This window comes from Triticum dicoccoides, chromosome 5B (assembly GCF_002162155.2).
Source record: "Triticum dicoccoides isolate Atlit2015 ecotype Zavitan chromosome 5B, WEW_v2.0, whole genome shotgun sequence".
Taxonomy (NCBI): domain Eukaryota; kingdom Viridiplantae; phylum Streptophyta; class Magnoliopsida; order Poales; family Poaceae; genus Triticum; species Triticum dicoccoides.
The window spans coordinates 88381748-88402051 of NC_041389.1; the positions used below are offsets into that span (position 1 = coordinate 88381748).

The 20304-nt window shown below is 49.2% G+C and overlaps 13 non-coding genes across 13 annotated transcripts; all 13 read left to right on the forward strand.

Moving 5' to 3' along the window:
* Window positions 1-318: 318 nt before the first annotated feature.
* LOC119313761 lies at window positions 319-437 on the forward strand. Its single transcript, XR_005152026.1, has one exon. It is a non-coding gene; the product is annotated as a 5S ribosomal RNA (ribosomal RNA).
* A 643-nt stretch (window positions 438-1080) lies between these two features.
* On the forward strand, window positions 1081-1199 carry LOC119313794. The gene has a single exon (XR_005152058.1). It is a non-coding gene; the product is annotated as a 5S ribosomal RNA (ribosomal RNA).
* A 366-nt stretch (window positions 1200-1565) lies between these two features.
* On the forward strand, window positions 1566-1684 carry LOC119313906. The gene has a single exon (XR_005152162.1). It is a non-coding gene; the product is annotated as a 5S ribosomal RNA (ribosomal RNA).
* Window positions 1685-2050: 366 nt separating this feature from the next.
* On the forward strand, window positions 2051-2169 carry LOC119313888. The gene has a single exon (XR_005152146.1). It is a non-coding gene; the product is annotated as a 5S ribosomal RNA (ribosomal RNA).
* A 367-nt stretch (window positions 2170-2536) lies between these two features.
* LOC119313564 lies at window positions 2537-2655 on the forward strand. Its single transcript, XR_005151837.1, has one exon. It is a non-coding gene; the product is annotated as a 5S ribosomal RNA (ribosomal RNA).
* A 366-nt stretch (window positions 2656-3021) lies between these two features.
* LOC119313813 lies at window positions 3022-3140 on the forward strand. Its single transcript, XR_005152077.1, has one exon. It is a non-coding gene; the product is annotated as a 5S ribosomal RNA (ribosomal RNA).
* A 13413-nt stretch (window positions 3141-16553) lies between these two features.
* LOC119313560 lies at window positions 16554-16672 on the forward strand. Its single transcript, XR_005151834.1, has one exon. It is a non-coding gene; the product is annotated as a 5S ribosomal RNA (ribosomal RNA).
* A 642-nt stretch (window positions 16673-17314) lies between these two features.
* Window positions 17315-17433, forward strand: LOC119313704. Its single transcript, XR_005151971.1, has one exon. It is a non-coding gene; the product is annotated as a 5S ribosomal RNA (ribosomal RNA).
* A 365-nt stretch (window positions 17434-17798) lies between these two features.
* Window positions 17799-17917, forward strand: LOC119313777. Its single transcript, XR_005152042.1, has one exon. It is a non-coding gene; the product is annotated as a 5S ribosomal RNA (ribosomal RNA).
* A 366-nt stretch (window positions 17918-18283) lies between these two features.
* On the forward strand, window positions 18284-18402 carry LOC119313894. Its single transcript, XR_005152151.1, has one exon. It is a non-coding gene; the product is annotated as a 5S ribosomal RNA (ribosomal RNA).
* A 367-nt stretch (window positions 18403-18769) lies between these two features.
* On the forward strand, window positions 18770-18888 carry LOC119313406. The gene has a single exon (XR_005151695.1). It is a non-coding gene; the product is annotated as a 5S ribosomal RNA (ribosomal RNA).
* A 366-nt stretch (window positions 18889-19254) lies between these two features.
* Window positions 19255-19373, forward strand: LOC119313825. Its single transcript, XR_005152089.1, has one exon. It is a non-coding gene; the product is annotated as a 5S ribosomal RNA (ribosomal RNA).
* A 366-nt stretch (window positions 19374-19739) lies between these two features.
* LOC119313982 lies at window positions 19740-19858 on the forward strand. Its single transcript, XR_005152225.1, has one exon. It is a non-coding gene; the product is annotated as a 5S ribosomal RNA (ribosomal RNA).
* The last annotated feature ends 446 nt before the right edge of the window (window positions 19859-20304 follow it).

Here is a 20304-nt window from a genome sequence, read left to right on the forward strand (position 1 = left end):
CTGGGAGTGGCAAGCCGCTATATTATTTTTGACGTCTGCGATATGTTTAAGCTCGATGCTCATTGCTCGCGCGTCTTGGGGCGGCTTTGTGGCGCGAAGAGCGCGTTCTGAAAGAGGTGGAAAAAACTCGTGTTGCTGCGGTATGGAGGGAGGGGTGGAAACCGTGGAAAATTCGTCTCCGTGATTGAGCGGGAGAGTAAGTAGTATAGGACATTATCCATTGTTAGGGAACGGTTGTAATGGTAGTGAGAATGTAGAATCGTCTTTGGAGCGGACCTGGGAGTGGCAAGCATAAGGGACGAAGACGGGAAACATGTCGGATGCGATCATACCAGCAGTAAAGCACCAGATCCCATCAGAACTCCGAAGTTAAGCGTACTTGGGCGAGAGTAGTACTAGGATGGGTGACCTCCTGGGAAGTCCTCGTGTTGCATTCCCTTTTTAATTATTTTTTGCGCCTTGTGACAAACATATCGCACGTGCGCGATATATATTAATCCCGTTATATTATTTTTGACGTTTTCGATATGTTTAAGCTCGATGCTAATTGCTCGCTCATCTTGGGGCGGCTTTGTGGCGCGAAGAGCGCGTTCTGAGAGGGGTGGAAAAAACTCGTGTTGCTGCGGTATGGAGGGAGGGGTGGAAACCGTGGAAAACTTGTCTCCGTGATTGAGCGGGAGAGTAAGTAGTATAGGACATTATCCATTGTTAGGGAACGGTTGTAATGGTAGTGAGAATGTAGAATCGTCTTTGGTGCGGACCTGGGAGTGGGAAGCCACTATATTATTTTTGACGTTTGCGATATGTTTAAGCTCGATCCTCATTGCTCGCGCGTCTTGGGGCGGCTTTGTGGCGCGAAGAGCGCGTTCTGAAAGAGGTGGAAAAAACTCGTGTTGCTGCGGTATGGAGGGAGGGGTGGAAACCGTGGAAAATTCGTCTCCGTGATTGAGCGAGGGAGTAATTAGTATAGTACATTATCCATTGTTAGGGAAGGGTTGTAATGGTAGTGAGAATGTAGAATCGTCTTTGGAGCGGACCTGGGAGTGGCAAGCATAAGGGACGAAGACGGGGAAACATGTCGGATGCGATCATACTAGCACTAAAGCACCGGATCCCATCAGAACTACGAAGTTAAGCGTGCTTGGGCGAGAGTAGTACTAGGATGGGTGACCTCCTGGGAAGTCCTCGTGCTGCATTCCCTTTTTAATTATTTTTTGCGCCTTGTGCAAACATATCGCACGTGCGCGATATATATTAATCCCGTTATATTATTTTTGACGTTTGCGATATGTTTAAGCTCGATGCTCATTGCTCGCGCGTCTTGGGGCGGCTTTGTGGCGCGAAGAGCACGTTCTGAAAGAGATGGAAAAAATTCGTGCTGCTGCGGTATGGAGGGAGGGGTGGAAACCGTGGAAAACTCGTCTCCGTGATTGAGCGGGAGAGTAAGTAGTATAGGACATTATCCATTGTTTGGGAACGGTTGTAATGGTAGTGAGAATGTAGAATCGTCTTTGGAGCGGACCTGGGAATGGCAAGCATAAGGGAAGAAGACGGGGAAACACGTCGGATGCGATCATACAAGCACTAAAGCACTGGATCCCATCACAACTCCGAAGTTAAGCGTGCTTGGGCGAGAATAGTACTAGGATGGGTGACCTCCTGGGAAGTCCTCGTGTTGCATTCCCTTTTTAATTATTTTTTGCGCCTTGTGACAAACATATCGCACGTGCGCGATATATATTAATCCCGTTATATTATTTTTGACGTTTGCGATATGTTTAAGCTCGATGCTCATTGCTCGCGCGTCTTGGGGCGGCTTTGTGGCGCGAAGAGCGCGCTCGAAAGGGGTGGAAAAAACTCGTGCTGCTGCGGTATGGAGGGAGGGGTGGAAACCGTGGAAAACTCGTCTCCGTGATTGAGCGGGAGAGTAAGTAGTATAGTACATTATCCATTGTTAGGGAACGGTTGTAATGGTAGTGAGAATGTAGAATCGTCTTTGGAGCGGACCTGGGAGTGGCAAGCATAAGGGACGAAGACGGGGAAACATGTCGGATGCGATCATACCAGCACTAAAGCACCGGATCCCATCAGAACTACGAAGTTAAGCGTGCTTGCGCGAGAGTAGTACTAGGATGGGTGACCTCCTGGGAAGTCCTCGTGATGCATTCCCTTTTTTAATTATTTTTTGCGCCTTGTGCAAACATATCGCACGTGCGCGATATATATTAATCCCGTTATATTATTTTTGACGTTTGCGATATGTTTAAGCTCGATGCTCATTGCTCGCGCGTCTTGGGGCGGCTTTGTGGCCCGAAGAGCACGTTCTGAAAGAGATGGAAAAAATTCATGCTGCTGCGGTATGGAGGGAGGGGTGGAAACCATGGAAAACTCGTCTCCGTGATTGAGCGGGAGAGTAAGTAGTATAGGACATTATCCATTGTTAGGGAACGGTTGTAATGGTAGTGAGAATGTAGAATCGTCTTTGGAGCGGACCTGGGAGTGGCAAGCATAAGGGACGAAGATGGGGAAACATGTCGGATGCGATCATACCAGCACTAAAGCACCGGATCCCATCAGAACTCCGAAGTTAAGCGTGCTTGGGCGAGAGTAGTACTAGGATGGGTGACCTCCTGGGAAGTCCTCGTGTTGCATTCCCTTTTTAATTATTTTTTGCGCTTTGTGACAAACATATGGCACGTGCGCGATATATATTAATCCCGTTATATTATTTTTGACGTTTGCGATATGTTTAAGCTCGATGCTCATTGCTCGCGCATCTTGGGGCGGCTTTGTGGCGCGAAGAGCGCGTTCGAAAGGGGTGGAAAAAATTCGTGCTGCTGCGGTATGGAGGGAGGGGTGGAAACCGTGGAAAACTCGTCTCCGTGATTGAGCGGGAGAGTAAGTAGTATAGGACATTATCCATTGTTAGGGAACAGTTGTAATGGTAGTGAGAATGTAGAATCATCTTTGGAGCGTACCTGGGAGTGGCAAGCATAAGGGACGAAGACGGGGAAACATGTCGGATGCGATCATACTAGCACTAAAGCACCGGATCCCATCAGAACTCCGAAGTTAAGCGTGCTTGGGCGAGAGTAGTACTAGGATGGGTGACCTCCTGGGAAGTCCTCGTGTTGCATTCCCTTTTTAATTATTTTTGCGCCTTGTGACAAACATATCGCACGTGCGCGATATATATTAATCCCGTTATATTATTTTTGACGTTTGCGATATGTTTAATCTCGATGCTCATTGCTCGCGCGTCTTGGGGCGGCTTTGTGGCGCGAAGAGCCCGTTCTTACAGGGGTGGAAAAAACTCGTGCTGCTGCGGTATGGAGGGAGGGGTGGAAATCGTGGAAAACTCGTCTCCGTGATTGTGTCACAACCTAGCTAGTCATGCATTAGAGTGTTGCATCATGTTTACTCTTTCATCAGAAACTTGAAATGGGGATGACAGAACCCCCAGTCCCCTCTGAAACCAACTAGGGTTTACTAAAATAATTTTCAATGAACCTGAAATGCCCTTCTAAAATGCCCATCATTTTTGTCTTGGTTCAGAACCTCTGCCAAAAGTGGTGCACATTTTCCTAGGCCATCTTAGGGTTTTTGAATTAATTCATAAATATTTGAATTTGGGCATTTAAAATTATATAAAATATTTAAATGCTCAAATATCTCCAAACTAAAATGTTTCATGTTGGAAATAATCCAACTATGGGCCAGGAATAGTTTGGTGATTTTTGAACTAGCGTAGGTATTTTATTTAATTCAACAAAGTTGCAGAAGTATTAGAAAAACAGAAAACAGAAAAATATATAAAGGGAGAAGCTTACCTGGGCTCCTCCCTGTGCGGCCCAGCCAGCTGGCTGGCCCAGCCAGCAGCCGGCCCAGCCCACCTCCCTCCTCTGTCGTCTTCGTCCCGACAGAGGGAGGGGAGTGTGGCCGGCGCGCGCGCGCGCCACTTCGCCACGCCACCTGCTCGCCTGCTTGCCTGCCCTCCCCTCCTCGCTCGACGTCCTGGACGACGCCACGCCTCTCCCCCTGCTCTCTCTCACTCTCCCCCGGCTCTCCTCTCCTCTCCCTCGCTCTCTCTCTCTCACGGCCGAACACCACCGTCGCCGCCGTTCGCCATAGCCAACGTCTCCGGCCACCCCTCGCTCCCCCGACTAGCTCAGAAGCTCCGCCTCGACTCCCTCTTCCTCCCCACCGCTCCACGGGTCCCCGGAAGCCCTGCATCGCCGCCACGTCGCCGTTCCCCTCTTCGGGCTCCGACCGTCGTCGCCGTCGAATTCACCGTCACCAGCGCGTCCCCGAGCCCGCTAACCATCCCTGCAGCTCCGCGGTGAGCCCCCGGATCGTTTTCCCCTTCTTCCCTGGTCTCTTTCGACTTTTAGGCCCTAGCCCCACCTCGGCCGAGAGCTCCACGCCGCCGGCGATGTCGCCGTCGTGGCCACGGTCGCCGTAGCGCCCAACCGAGCACACCATCGTGCTCCCCACCTCACCAGGAGCACGCAGCACGCACCAACGCCTCCCCAAACCCCCTGCAACACTGATCCCGACCGCACCCGAACTCCGGCCGCCGCAGCCGAGCTCGCCGCCGTCAACTCCGGCCACCCCGAGCCCAACCACCACCACCAATAGTCGCGGCTCAACCTCAGTAACACGTAGATGCCTTCCGCCGTCCATTTGGTTGCCGGAATGGCAAAAAGCACTTTCGCCACCGTCTCGGGCCTCGCCGGCGTCATGTCGCCGGTGGGGTTTGACTTGTCCGACCTGGGGTTTGACCCCCCAGGGTCACTGACGCGTGGGCCCTGTCGGCCAGGTGGTTAGGTTAGCGCTAACTACTGTTAGTCAACCCCCCCTGACACTGACAGTGGGCCCCAGCGCCACTAACCCCTAATTAGGATTAATTTAATCCTGTTTAACCCCCCCTGTCACTGACGTGTGGGCCCCACACGTCAGGTTTGACCTCAGCCAGCCACAGTTGACCACTGACGTCATGCTGACGTCATGCTGACGCAATAATTATATTTCTAGAATTAAATTAAATCAGGAAATTCCAGAATATTATTTAAACTTCAAAAATTCATAACTTTTATTCTGTAACTCCAAATTGGACAAATTATATATGAAAAATGATCAGAAAAATCCAATCTATCCATCTGTACTATTTTCATGCATGATCAAACAAGTTAAATTGATGTTTTGAGCAGAACAAGAAAAGGCACTTTAAAAGGCCATATTTGAATTTGAAATTTGAATCCTTGATTCAAATTTGTTCAAACACCCCTGGTTTTAGTTGCATTAGCCCAATACACTCATTTTGCCATGTCTCATGCATGCATCATATTGTTGCATACTGTTTGGTAATGCTTGTGTATCGGTGCTCTCTGCGGCAGGTTCTGTCCCCGAAGAGTACCCTGATTACCCTAGCGAAGAACCGTATCAGTGCATCGAACCATCAGGCAAGCAACCAACCATTTGATCATATCGATACAATCCCATGTTCTCGCTCCTGCTCTCTTTTACTGCATTAAGACAACGCGATTCAAACTGCTGTGTGCTACGGTAGTTGAACCCATTTCCTCTGCATGACCTGTCATTGCCACAGTAACTAGATGAAACTCACTAGCATGTGTAGGAGTTGATTGAGCCATATGTATGTGTTGTTCCTACCTTGCTATGCCTGCTATGCTTAGAGTCGTGTCAGGTCTGGTTCATCTGGGTGATGGGCTAGAGTGAAATGATTATGTCGGTAATGAGAGTGGTGTGGTGAACACGATTTGGTAAAGGTATCAATGAGAGGCCATGTAGGAGTACATGGTGGGTTGTTTCATTGAAGCCGACCTTAAGCACTGAGATCTGTATGCGTGATTTAAGATACAGCTACTACCATGCATTGGGTCCTGAAATATGACCCCGCTCGACTTCTTATTCACCCTAGCTCTCTGTCCAGGAGTTGCAAGTAGTTTCTGGTGTTTGTAGCCTACTGGAGGCCGTGGACAGCGCTGACCGTAGGGGTGGGCTGTGATGCGGTAGGTACGTGGCCGGGTGTACCGAATACCCGTTAGGTATCTCGGGAACCCTGTTCACATCGTTCGGGGCCGTATGGGAAACCTCGGCCGGACTCCCTGCGGATGGAACCTGAATAGGCGATAAACCTGGACTAGAGGCTTAAGTGTTTAGGTAGGTCGTGGTCTACACCCACGTCGGCTTTCGCTTGAAGTCTGCCGAGCACATGTCGTGTGCAGACGCTAAGTGGTGGAAACATGTATGAAGAAGTACACCCCTGCAGGGTTATCATAATCTATTCGAATAGCCGCGTCCGCGGTAAAGGACTACTTGGTTGCCTATACAGTTCATAGACAAGTAAATGGAAACTGTTAAAAGCCTCAAGATAAGTGTGAGTGCCGAGGATGGCTCTTCCGTAGGAAGACGGAGGTGGATCCTCGGTAGTGTATTGAATTGGTGAGTAGTGGACTCGTGTGCACAAAACCATTTCCAGTTGGAGTATCGTAGGATAGCCTAGCCAAGAGTCAAAGCTGGCTTGCTGCAATAACTCCACCAACCCTCCTTGATACTATGCGTGTATGTAGGATCTGATGTAAGTCTTGCTGAGTACCTTTGTACTCATGTTGCTATAATCTACATTTTTACAGAAGACGCTGCAACCCCTTCTGATGGGTTCTATGTAGACGTTGACATCAACGAATAGGCTAAAGACCCAGGTGGTGACCCTGAGCTTGTGAAGGACCACGTAGTATAGCTAGGCTTTCCAAGCCTCTTTTATTTTACTAGTTGTCTGTACCCAGACAAGTTATTCCGCTGCTGGTTTGTATGACTGTATGACTTGTATGTGGGGTCGTGAGACCCGTACCTTTGTGTATGTTATGTATGGTTCACTGAGCCTTAAATAAAGTACTTGTGTCGTAGAGTCATGTTGTGATGCTTCGTTGTATTTGCACATATCGAGCATATTGTGTGTATGATTGAAATGCTTGGTATGTGTGGGATCTGACTATCTAGTTGTTTATCTTTAGTAGCCTCTCTTACCGGGAAATGTCTCCTAGTGTTACCGCTGAGCCATGGTAGCTTGCTACTGCTCTGGAACACTTAGGCTGGCCGGCATGTGTCCTTCTTCGTTCTTGTGTCTGTCCCTTCTGGGAAATGTCACGCTTTGAGTACCGGAGTCCTGTTAGCCCGCTACAGCCCGGTTTACCGGAGTCCTGCTAGCCCAGTGCTACAGCCCGGACCCACTTGCTGATGACCGACACGTTCGAAGCTGGGTCATGGATGCCTGTCCCTGTAAGTCTGAGCCACTTTGGGTTTACGACTAGTCATGTCAGCCCGGGCTCTTTATCATATGGATGCTAGCGACACTATCATATACGTGAGCCAAAAGGCGCAAACGGTCCCGGGAAAAGGTAAGACGACACCCGTGGGGATACCGTGCGTGAGGCCGCAAAGTGATATGAGGTGTTACCAGCTAGATCGATGTGACATCGAGTCGGGGTCCTGACAGCGTTGGCATCAGAGCCGGACTGCCTGTAGGTTCTCCAAGCCAAACTGGTCGATGTTGAGTCTAGAAATTCTTTAGTTATATGTAGGGGAATTGTTTATGGGATGGAACGTAAGGCTCTTTTTACTCCTTATACCTTATGATATTCTGATCTGAGTCAGTCCATTCTTCCACCGGGGGTTAAGGAATTAGGATCTATTCCTCTATCAGGATCACGTGTTACTAATCAGTAGTACCTTATAAGTTTGATGGTTACAAGCCTAGTTCAGTTCTACTACCACATTATGTAGTCAGAATGATCCAGAACTTTGATATGATGATGTTGAGTGTGTATGAAATCCTTTGTCAAATGTCTCAATATCCTTTTTGAGCATTTACAGCTGTTATGCTGCCGAAATTTTGCTAGAAATTCTAACGCCTTTGCATTATGATTGTGCTTTCAGATGGCCACTCGCGACCTCAATCAAGTGGTTCGCCTGACTCGATGCCTAGATGTACCCGGCCATACTGCTAAGTTGGTCAGGGTAATGACTGAGGCTGGATACCGCTGGTATCCCGAGTACACGGTCGAAGAGCAATTCCGAGACTTTAATCAAAGCCAGTATCTCTGCACTGTCAGGATATTTCCATCTTATCCTGGATCCACCGAGCCTCTTCATTGCTCCTATGGACTCGGAGTTACTATTGAGATGGCTGTGCAGGACGCCGCCTACTCTATGATGACCATTATGCGAGTCAGATCCGGTATATTTCGGGACTCTGATTTCCGGTATATGCTAGGATCACTTCCGGGAGCACAAGGGTATCTCCAGGCTATCTATGCTGACTCCACTCAGGAGGATTCACGGACTCGCACCACTGCTGAGATGCTCGAGGATAAGGACCGTGAAAATCGGGCCTTAAGGCTAGAGCTCTTCAACACCCGTGCTGACCACTGGGCCACTTTGACTCGGTTCGCACCGGCGGTGCAAGCTGGATATTCAGATATGCGCGATCTCTATCCTGTGAGATCTGCTCTACCAGACGTGATGGTTTGGCGTGATGTAGGAGGCATCACCCCACCTCGCGGTCCCCGCAGGCCACCGTTTGTTGGTCCAAGGCCTCATCCCAGCCCCTATGGTCCACAAGCTCCGCGAGACCGTCTGTTTCCAGATGATCATGTTGAGCTTCCAGGCTATGGAGGTGACTTCTACGAGGACTACTACGGATCGGTCTGAGTTAGTGGTAGTATCACTAGTTCGCACTAGCTGTGTAGTCTATCGTCCCGCGTGACTCGTGGGATATGACCTAGTTTGTACTCCTTCCGGAGGTGTAGAAAAATAATGTATAGGAGCTTGGAATGCCTCCGATGAGATGTAATCCTCTTTTCACCGTAATAGTACTTTGTTTGGTCTTGTACTAAACCCTGTATGGTGTGTATGACGATGGAATAAAAGAAGCAGTTTCTGTATCTACCATGTCATACGGATGATCATCTTGCATTCCGAGTTATTTCTTACATTATAAATCCTATGTCGGAATTTTACCATCCTGACTAAAACATTGTCTTGTTTACCTAGGATGGTCAACACGCGCGCTAACCCTGCTTCTCAAGAGCAGGCCGAAGGCAGTGAAGCCAGGAATGCAAATCTGCCTCATCCTCCTTCACTAGCCGAGGTCATGATGGAAGCTGAGAGAAACAAGCGGGAGACAAACCGTTTGTTGGAGCGTATTGAACAGAATACAGCACACCATCAGAGGGCTAACGTGGTGTCACTCAGTGATTTTATCAAATTGCATCCACCCACGTTCCACCACTCCGTCGAGCCTCTCGACGCTGATGACTGGCTTCGCAGTATCTCTCATAAACTGCGTTCCGCGCTGGTAGCGGAGGCTGACAAGGTCACCTTTGCTGCATATCATCTTGAAGGCCCCGCCAGTCTATGGTGGGAGAATTATGGAGCTATGCGCCCAGCGGGCCATGTCACTACTTGGGCTGAATTCAGCGAGGCTTTCCGTGAACATCACATTCCGGAGGGTCTCATGGACCGTAAACGTGAAGAATTTTGCAGTTTCACCCAAGGCCGACTTTCTGTGGATGCTTACAGCAGGGAGTTTGGTAATCTCGCACGATATGCAACCGAGGAAGTGTCTACCGATGCCAAGAAGCAAGCAAGGTTCCATAAGGGCCTTAGTCCTGAGCTTCGCCGTGACCTCCGTCTGCATGAGTGCACAACTTTTCAGAAACTTGTCAACAAAGCCATCAGTGCCGAAACTGGTCAGACTGACTATGACGCAACACGCAAGCATGGCCGTGACATGGGTTCCTCATCCGGTGCTGGTCCTCAGAAGCGCCGCGTGTGGGTACCCAACACCGCCCTGCCACCCAGGTTTACACCGAGGCCATCCTTCCAGGCGCCTCGCCCCGTTCAACAGTCTGCTCCAGCCAAGCCCTATGGGGGTCCAACTAACAATGCTCCTCCACGTACCAGTTCCGTGACTTGTTTCAAGTGTGGGGAATCTGGTCACTATATGCGTGAGTGTCCCCAGACCAACCCCAATCAATCTGCTAAAGCTGTTGGCCGTGGCAAGCCGACAGGAAAAATATTCCACGCCAAGCCGGTCACCGCTTCACGTGGCCATGTCAACTGTATCTCTGCCGAAGAAGCTCAAGAGGATCCCAACGTCGTTCTCGGTACGCTTCTTGTTAACTGCCACCCGGCATCTGTTGTTTTCGATACAGGAGCCTCTCATTCTTTTATATCCGAAAGTTATGCTCGTTTGCATAACGTTGCATTCTGTGACATGCCATCCACTATGGAAATTTCTACCCCTGGTTCTAGATGGCAGACCTCTAGGGTAAGTTATGGAAATGAAATCCAAGTCGACAGACTTGTTTTCCTCGCGTCTTTGATAGCCCTTAAATCTTCAGATATTAATATCATTCTGGGTATGGACTGGATGTCGGCTCATCATGCCCAAATCGATTGCTTCTCTAAGGACTTTGTTATCTACTGCGACGCCTCGCGACAAGGACTAGGTTGCATTCTCATGCAAGATCGACACGTAATTGCCTACGCTTCACGGCAATTGCACCCACATGAGGAGAATTATCCTACCCATGATCTAGAGCTTGCAGCCGTAGTCTATGCACTTAAGACCTGGCGACATTACCTCCTCGGTAATCGTTGCGAAATATTCACTGATCACCAAAGTCTGAAGTACATCTTCACCCAACCGGATTTGAATCTCAGGCAAAGACGTTGGGTCGAGTTGATCACAGATTTCGACTTAGGAATAACCTACACCCCAGGGAAAGCCAACATCATGGCTGATGCGCTAAGTCGTAAATCTTATTGTAACAATCTGATGTTACAACAAAGTCAACCGCTTCTCCATGAGGAATTTCGGAAGCTTAACCTCCACATTGTTCCTCAAGGATTTCTTTCCACCTTGGTGGCGAAACCTACTCTTACGGATCAAATCATTGCTGCCCAGAAGCGAGATAAGGGAATAGCTAAGATCAAGGAGAACATTGCTAGCGGAGGTGCTAGTTGTTTCTCCACAAATGATCATGGTGTTGTGTACTTTGAGAACCGTCTAGTGGTTCCCAAGAACCAGCATCTACGGCAGTTGATCCTTAAGGAGGCTCATGAATCTCCTCTCACTATTCATCCCGGTGGTACTAAGATGTATCAGGACCTACGCCAGAGATTCTGGTGGACTAGGATGAAGAGAGAAATTGCTCAGTATATTGCTAATTGCGACGTCTGTCGTCGTGTAAAAGCAGAGCATCAACGGCCTGCTGGCACCCTTCAACCCCTAGCTATTCCTGAATGGAAATGGGATAAAATTGGTATGGATTTCATTACCGGTTTTCCCAGGACTAAGAGAGGGAATAATGCTATCTTCGTCGTGGTCGATCGTCTTTCCAAAGTAGCCCATTTCTTACCTGTTCGTGAGAGTATAACCGCTAGTCAGCTGGCAGACTTATACATCTCCCGAATAGTGTCTCTCCATGGTGTTCCTTTGGAAATTAACTCGGATCGAGGAAGTCTTTTCACCTCTCAATTTTGGGAAAGTTTCCAAAATGCTATGGGAACCCGTCTCTCCTTTAGCACCGCCTTCCACCCTCAGTCGAGCGGTCAAGTGGAACGCGTCAACCAGATTCTAGAAGACATGCTTCGAGCCTCTGTTATCTCATTCGGAATGGATTGGGAGAAGTGCCTTCCATTTGCCGAATTCGCTTATAACAACAGCTATCAATCTAGCTTGGGTAAAGCCCCTTTTGAAGTTCTCTATGGACGACGGTGTCGAACACCCCTTAACTGGTCAGAGACCGGGGAAAGACAATTCTTTGGCCCGGATATGATTCAGGAAGCAGAAGAACAAGTTCGTATCGTTCGTGAAAAGTTGAAAACAGCTCAATCCCGTCAAAAGAGTCAATATGACCGAAAACATAAGGCTATGACTTTCGAGGTTGACGAGAAGGCTTATCTTCGGGTTACCCCTCTGAAGGGAACCCATCGTTTCGGTATCAAAGGCAAATTGGCTCCTCGTTACATTGGACCTTTTCGCATTCTCGCCAAACGAGGAGAAGTTGCCTACCAGCTGGAACTACCTCCGCATCTCTCCAGAGTCCACGATGTCTTCCACGTTTCTCAACTCAGGCGTTGCTTCTTGGATCCTATCCGTGGAGTGGACTACGAAACGCTTGATCTCCAAGATAATCTTACATATCGAGAGTACCCCATTCGTATCCTCGATCAGGCCGAACGTACCACTCGACGTCATAATACCAAGTTTCTCAAGGTTCAATGGTCGCACCATTCTGAGGATGAAGCAACTTGGGAAAGGGAGGATCGTCTTCGACTCGAGTACCCCGCCTTCTTCCCGGAGGAACCCAAATCTCGGGACGAGATTCTTTTGAGTGGGGGTGAGTTGTCACACCCTAGCTAGTCATGCATTAGAGTGTTGCATCATGTTTACTCTTTCATCAGAAACTTGAAATGGGGATGACAGAACCCCCAGTCCCCTCTGAAACCAACTAGGGTTTACTAAAATAATTTTCAATGAACCTGAAATGCCCTTCTAAAATGCCCATCATTTTTGTCTTGGTTCAGAACCTCTGCCAAAAGTGGTGCACATTTTCCTAGGCCATCTTAGGGTTTTTGAATTAATTCATAAATATTTGAATTTGGGCATTTAAAATTATATAAAATATTTAAATGCTCAAATATCTCCAAACTAAAATGTTTCATGTTGGAAATAATCCAACTATGGGCCAGGAATAGTTTGGTGATTTTTGAACTAGCCTAGGTATTTTATTTAATTCAACAAAGTTGCAGAAGTATTAGAAAAACAGAAAACAGAAAAATATATAAAGGGAGAAGCTTACCTGGGCTCCTCCCTGTGCGGCCCAGCCAGCTGGCTGGCCCAGCCAGCAGCCGGCCCAGCCCACCTCCCTCCTCTGTCGTCTTCGTCCTGACAGAGGGAGGGGAGTGTGGCCGGCGCGCGCGCGCGCCACCGCGCCACGCCACCTGCTCGCCTGCTTGCCTGCCCTCCCCTCCTCGCTCGACGTCCTGGACGACGCCACGCCTCTCCCCCTGCTCTCTCTCACTCTCCCCCGGCTCTCCTCTCCTCTCCCTCGCTCTCTCTCTCTCACGGCCGAACACCACCGTCGCCGCCGTTCGCCATAGCCAACGTCTCCGGCCACCCCTCGCTCCCCCGACTAGCTCAGAAGCTCCGCCTCGACTCCCTCTTCCTCCCCACCGCTCCACGGGTCCCCGGAAGCCCTGCATCGCCGCCACGTCGCCGTTCCCCTCTTCGGGCTCCGACCGTCGTCGCCGTCGAATTCACCGTCACCAGCGCGTCCCCGAGCCCGCTAACCATCCCTGCAGCTCCGCGGTGAGCCCCCGGATCGTTTCCCCCTTCTTCCCTGGTCTCTTTCGACTTTTAGGCCCTAGCCCCACCTCGGCCGAGAGCTCCACGCCGCCGGCGATGTCGCCGTCGTGGCCACGGTCGCCGTAGCGCCCAACCGAGCACACCATCGTGCTCCCCACCTCACCAGGAGCACGCAGCACGCACCAACGCCTCCACAAACCCCCTGCAACACTGATCCCGACCGCACCCGAACTCCGGCCGCTGCAGCCGAGCTCGCCGCCGTCAACTCCGGCCACCCCGAGCCCAACCACCACCACCAATAGTCGCGGCTCAACCTCAGTAACACGTAGATGCCTTCCGCCGTCCATTTGGTTGCCGGAATGGCAAAAAGCACTTTCGCCACCGTCTCGGGCCTCGCCGGCGTCATGTCGCCGGTGGGGTTTGACTTGTCCGACCTGGGGTTTGACCCCCCAGGGTCACTGACGCGTGGGCCCTGTCGGCCAGGTGGTTAGGTTAGCGCTAACTACTGTTAGTCAACCCCCCCTGACACTGACAGTGGGCCCCAGCGCCACTAACCCCTAATTAGGATTAATTTAATCCTGTTTAACCCCCCCTGTCACTGACGTGTGGGCCCCACACGTCAGGTTTGACCTCAGCCAGCCACAGTTGACCACTGACGTCATGCTGACGTCATGCTGACGCAATAATTATATTTCTGGAATTAAATTAAATCAGGAAATTCCAGAATATTATTTAAACTTCAAAAATTCATAACTTTTATTCTGTAACTCCAAATTGGACAAATTATATATGAAAAATGATCAGAAAAATCGAATCTATCCATCTGTACTATTTTCATGCATGATCAAACAAGTTAAATTGATGTTTTAAGCAGAACAAGAAAAGGCACTTTAAAAGGCCATATTTGAAATTGAAATTTGAATCCTTGATTCAAATTTGTTCAAGCACCCCTGGTTTTAGTTGCATTAGCCCAACACACTCATATTGCCATGTTTCATGCATGCATCATATTGTTGCATACTGTTTGGTAATGTTTGTGAATCGGTGCTCTCTGCGGCAGGTTCTGTCCCCGAAGAGTACCCTGATTACCCTAGCGAAGAACCGTATCAGTGCATCGAACCATCAGGCAAGCAACCAACCATTTGATCATATCGATACAATCCCATGTTCTCGCTCCTGCTCTCTTTTACTGCATTAAGACAACGCGATTCAAACTGCTGTGTGCTACGGTAGTTGAACCCATTTCCTCTGCATGACCTGTCATTGCCACAGTAACTAGATGAAACCCACTAGCATGTGTAGGAGTTGCTTGAGCCATATGTATGTGTTGTTCCTACCTTGCTATGCCTGCTATGCTTAGAGTCGTGTCAGGTCTGGTTCATCTGGGTGATGGGCTAGAGTGAAATGGTTATGTCGGTAATGAGAGTGGTGTGGTGAACACGATTTGGTAAAGGTATCGATGAGAGGCCATGTAGGAGTACATGGTGGGTTGTTTCATTGAAGCCGACCTTAAGCACTGAGATCTGTATGCGTGATTTAACATACAGCTACTACCATGCATTGGGCCCTGAAATATGACCCCGCTTGACTTCTTATTCACCCTAGCTCTCTGTCCAGGAGTTGCAAGTAGTTTCTGGTGTTTGTAGCCTACTGGAGGCCGTGGACAGCGCTGACCGTAGGGGTGGGCTGTGATGCGGTAGGTACGTGGCCGGGTGTACCGAATACCCGTTAGGTATCTCGGGAACCCTGTTCACATCGTTCGGGGCCGTATGGGAAACCTCGGCCGGACTCCCTGCGGATGGAACCTGAATAGGCGATAAACCTGGACTAGAGGCTTAAGTGTTTAGGTAGGTCGTGGTCTACACCCACGTCGGCTTTCGCTTGAAGTCTGCCGAGCACATGTCGTGTGCAGACGCTAAGTGGTGGAAACATGTATGAAGAAGTACACCCCTGCAGGGTTATCATAATCTATTCGAATAGCCGCGTCCGCGGTAAAGGACTACTTGGTTGCCTATACAGTTCATAGACAAGTAAATGGAAACTGTTAAAAGCCTCAAGATAAGTGTGAGTGCCGAGGATGGCTCTTCCGTAGGAAGACGGAGGTGGATCCTCGGTAGTGTATTGAATTGGTGAGTAGTGGACTCGTGTGCGCAAAACCATTTCCAGTTGGAGTATCGTAGGATAGCCTAGCCAAGAGTCAAAGCTGGCTTGCTGCAATAACTCCACCAACCCTCCTTGATACTATGCATGTATGTAGGATCTGATGTAAGTCTTGCTGAGTACCTTTGTACTCATGTTGCTATAATCTACATTTTTACAGAAGACGCTGCAACCCCTTCTGATGGGTTCTATGTAGACGTTGACATCAACGAATAGGCTAAAGACCCAGGTGGTGACCCTGAGCTTGTGAAGGACCACGTAGTATAGCTAGGCTTTCCAAGCCTCTTTTATTTTACTAGTTGTCTGTACCCAGACAAGTTATTCCGCTGCTGGTTTGTATGACTGTATGACTTGTATATGGGGTCGTGAGACCCGTACCTTTGTGTATGTTATGTATGGTTCACTGAGCCTTAAATAAAGTACTTGTGTCGTAGAGTCATGTTGTGATGCTTCGTTGTATTTGCACATATCGAGCATATTGTGTGTATGATTGAAATGCTTGGTATGTGTGGGATCTGACTATCTAGTTGTTTATCTTTAGTAGCCTCTCTTACCGGGAAATGTCTCCTAGTGTTACCGCTGAGCCATGGTAGCTTGCTACTGCTCTGGAACACTTAGGCTGGCCGGCATGTGTCCTTCTTCGTTCCTGTGTCTGTCCCTTCTGGGAAATGTCACGCTTTGAGTACCGGAGTCCTGTTAGCCCGCTACAGCCCGGTTTACCGGAGTCCTGCTAGCCCAGTGCTACAGCCCGGACCCACTTGCTGATGACCGACACGTCCGATACCGTGCGTGAGGCCGCAAAGTGATATGAGGTGTTACCAGCTAGATCGATGTGACATCGAGTCGGGGTCCTGACAGATTGAGCGGGAGAGTAAGTAGTATAGGACATTATCCATTGTTAGGGAACGGCTGTAATGGTAGTGAGAATGTAGAATCGTCTTTGGAGCGGACCTGGGAGTGGCAAGCATAAGGGACGAAGACGGGGAAACATGTCGGATGCGATCATACCAGCACTGAAGCACCGGATCCCATCAGAACTCTAAAGTTAAGCGTGCTTGGGCGAGAGTAGTACTAGGATGGGTGACCTCCTGGGAAGTCCTCGTGTTGCATTCCCTTTTTAATTATTTTTTGCGCCTTGTGACAAACATATCGCACGTGCGCGATATATATTAATCCCGTTATATTATTTTTGACGTTTGTGATATCTTTAAGCTCGATGCTCATTGCTCGCGCGTCTTGGGGCGGCTTTGTGGCGCGAAGAGCGCGCTCGAAAGGGGTGGAAAAAACTCGTGCTGCTGCGGTATGGAGGGAGGGGTGGAAACCGTGGAAAACTCGTCTCCGTGATTGAGCGGGAGAGTAAGTAGTCTAGTACATTATCCATTGTTAGGGAACGGTTGTAATGGTAGTGAGAATGTCGAATCGTCTTTGGAGCGGACCTGGGAGTGGCAAGCCGTTATATTATTTTTGACGTTTGCGATATGTTTAAGCTCGATGCTCATTGCTCGCGCGTCTTGGGGCGGCTTTGTGGCGCGAAGAGCGCGTTATTAAAGGGGTGGAAGAAACTCGTGTTGCTGCGGTATGGAGGGAGGGGTGGAAACCGTGGAAAATTCGTCTCCGTGATTGAGCGGGAGAGTAAGTAGTATAGGACATTATCCATTGTTAGGGAACGGTTGTAATGGTAGTGAGAATGTAGAATCGTCTTTGGAGTGGACCTGGGAGTGGCAAGCATAAGGGACAAAGACGGGGAAACATGTCGGATGCGATCATACCAGCACTAAAGCACCGGATCCCATCAGAACTCCGAAGTTAAGCGTGCTTGGGCGAGAGTAGTGCTAGGATGGGTTCCCTCCTGGGAAGTCCTCGTGTTGCATTCCCTTTTTAATTATTTTTTGCGCTTTGTGACAAACATATCGCACGTGCGCGATATATATTAACCCCGTTATAATTTTTGATGTTTGCGATATGTTTAAGCTCGATGCTCATTGCTCGCGCGTCTTGGGGCGGCTTTGTGGCGCGAAGAGCACGTTCTGAAAGGGATGGAAAAAACTCGTGCTGCTGCGGTATGGAGGGAGGGGTGGAAACCGTGGAAAACTCGTCTCCGTGATTGAGCGGGAGAGTAAGTAGTATAGGACATTATCCATTGTTAGGGAACGGTTGTAATGGTAGTGAGAATGTAGAATCGTCTTTGGAGCGGACCTGGGAGTGGCGAGCATAAGGGACGAAGACGGGGAAACATGTCGGATGCGATCATACCAGCAGTAAAGCACCAGATCCCATTAGAACTCCGAAGTTAAGCATGCTTGGGCGAGAGTAGTATTAGGATGGGTGACCTCCTGGGAAGTCCTCGTGTTGCATTCCCTTTTTAATTATTTTTTGCGCCTTGTGACAAATATATCGCACGTGCGCGATATATATTAATCCCGTTATATTATTTTTGACGTTTGCGATATGTTTAAGCTCGATGCTCATTGCTCGCGCGTCTTGGGGCGGCTTTGTGGCGCGAAGAGCGCGCTCGAAAGGGGTGGAAAAAACTCGTGCTGCTGCGGTATGGAGGGAGGGGTGGAAACCGTGGAAAACTCGTCTCCGTGATTGAGCGGGAGAGTAAGTAGTATAGTACATTATCCATTGTTAGGGAACGGTTGTAATGGTAGTGAGAATGTAGAATCGTCTTTGGAGCGGACCTGGGAGTGGCAAGCATAAGGGACGAAGACGGGGAAACATGTCGGATGCGATCATACCAGCACTAAAGCACCGGATCCCATTAGAACTACGAAGTTAAGCGTGCTTGTGCGAGAGTAGTACTAGGATGGGTGACCTCCTGGGAAGTCCTCGTGATGCATTCCCTTTTTTAATTATTTTTTGCGCCTTGTGCAAACATATCGCACGTGCGCGATATATATTAATCCCGTTATATTATTTTTGATGTTTGCGATATGTTTAAGCTCGATGCTCATTGCTCGCGCGTCTTGGGGCGGCTTTGTGGCCCGAAGAGCACGTTCTGAAAGAGATGGAAAAAATTCGTGCTGCTGCGGTATGGAGGGAGGGGTGGAAACCGTGGAAAACTCGTCTCCGTGATTGAGCGGGAGAGTAAGTAGTATAGGACATTATCCATTGTTAGGGAACGGTTGTAATGGTAGTGAGAATATAGAATCGTCTTTGGAGCGGACCTCGGAGTGGCAAGCATAAGGGACGAAGATGGGGAAACATGTCGGATGCGATCATACCAGCACTAAAGCAACGGATCCCATCAGAACTCCGAAGTTAAGCGTGCTTGGGCGAGAGTAGTACTAGGATGGGTGACCTCCTGGGAAGTCCTCGTGTTGCATTCCCTTTTTAATTATTTTTTGCGCTTTGTGACAAACATATCGCACGTGCGCGATATATATTAATCCCGTTATATTATTTTTGACGTTTGCGATATGTTTAAGCTCGATGCTCATTGCTCGCGCATCTTGGGGCGGCTTTGTGGCGCGAAGAGCGCGTTCGAAAGGGGTGGAAAAAATTTGTGCTGCTGCGGTATGGAGGGAGGGGTGGAAACCGTGGAAAACTCGTCTCCGTGATTGAGCGGGAGAGTAAGTAGTATAGGACATTATCCATTGTTAGGGAACAGTTGTAATGGTAGTGAGAATGTAGAATCGTCTTTGGAGCGGACCTGGGAGTGGCAAGCATACAGGACGAAGACGGGGAAACATGTCGGATGCGATCATACTAGCACTAAAGCACCGGATCCCATCAGAACTCCGAAGTTAAGCGTGCTTGGGCGAGAGTAGTACTAGGATGGGTGACCTCCTGGGAAGTCCTCGTGTTGCATTCCCTTTTTAATTATTTTTGCGCCTTGTGACAAACATATCGCACGTGCGCGATATATATTAATCCCGTTATATTATTTTTGACGTTTGCGATATGTTTAATCTCGATGCTCATTGCTCGCGCGTCTTTGGGCGGCTTTGTGGCGCGAAGAGCCCGTTCTTACAGGGGTGGAAAAAACTCGTGCTGCTGCGGTATGGAGGGAGGGGTGGAAATCGTGGAAAACTCGTCTCCGTGATTGAGCGGGAGAGTAAGTAGTATAGGACATTATCCATTGTTAGGGAACGGCTGTAATGATAGTGAGAATGTAGAATCGTCTTTGGAGCGGACCTGGGAGTGGCAAGCATAAGGGACGAAGACGGGGAAACATGTCGGATGCGATCATACCAGCACTGAAGCACCGGATCCCATCAGAACTCTGAAGTTAAGCGTGCTTGGGCGAGAGTAGTACTAGGATGGGTGACCTCCTGGGAAGTCCTCGTGTTGCATTCCCTTTTTAATTATTTTTTGCGCCTTGTGACAAACATATCGCACCTTTTTAATTATTTTTTGCGCCTTGTGACAAACATATCGCACGTGCGCGATATATATTAATCCCGTTATATTATTTTTGACGTTTGTGATATCTTTAAGCTCGATGCTCATTGCTCGCGCGTCTTGGGGCGGCTTGGTGGCGCGAAGAGCGCGCTCGAAAGGGGTGGAAAAAACTCGTGCTGCTGCGGTATGGAGGGAGGGGTGGAAACCGTGGAAAACTCGTCTCCGTGATTGAGCGGGAGAGTAAGTAGTATAGTACATTATCCATTGTTAGGGAACGGTTGTAATGGTAGTGAGAATGTAGAATCGTCTTTGGAGCGGACCTGGGAGTGGCAAGCATAAGGGACGAAGACGGGGAAACATGTCGGATGCGATCATACCAGCACTAAAGCACCGGATCCCAT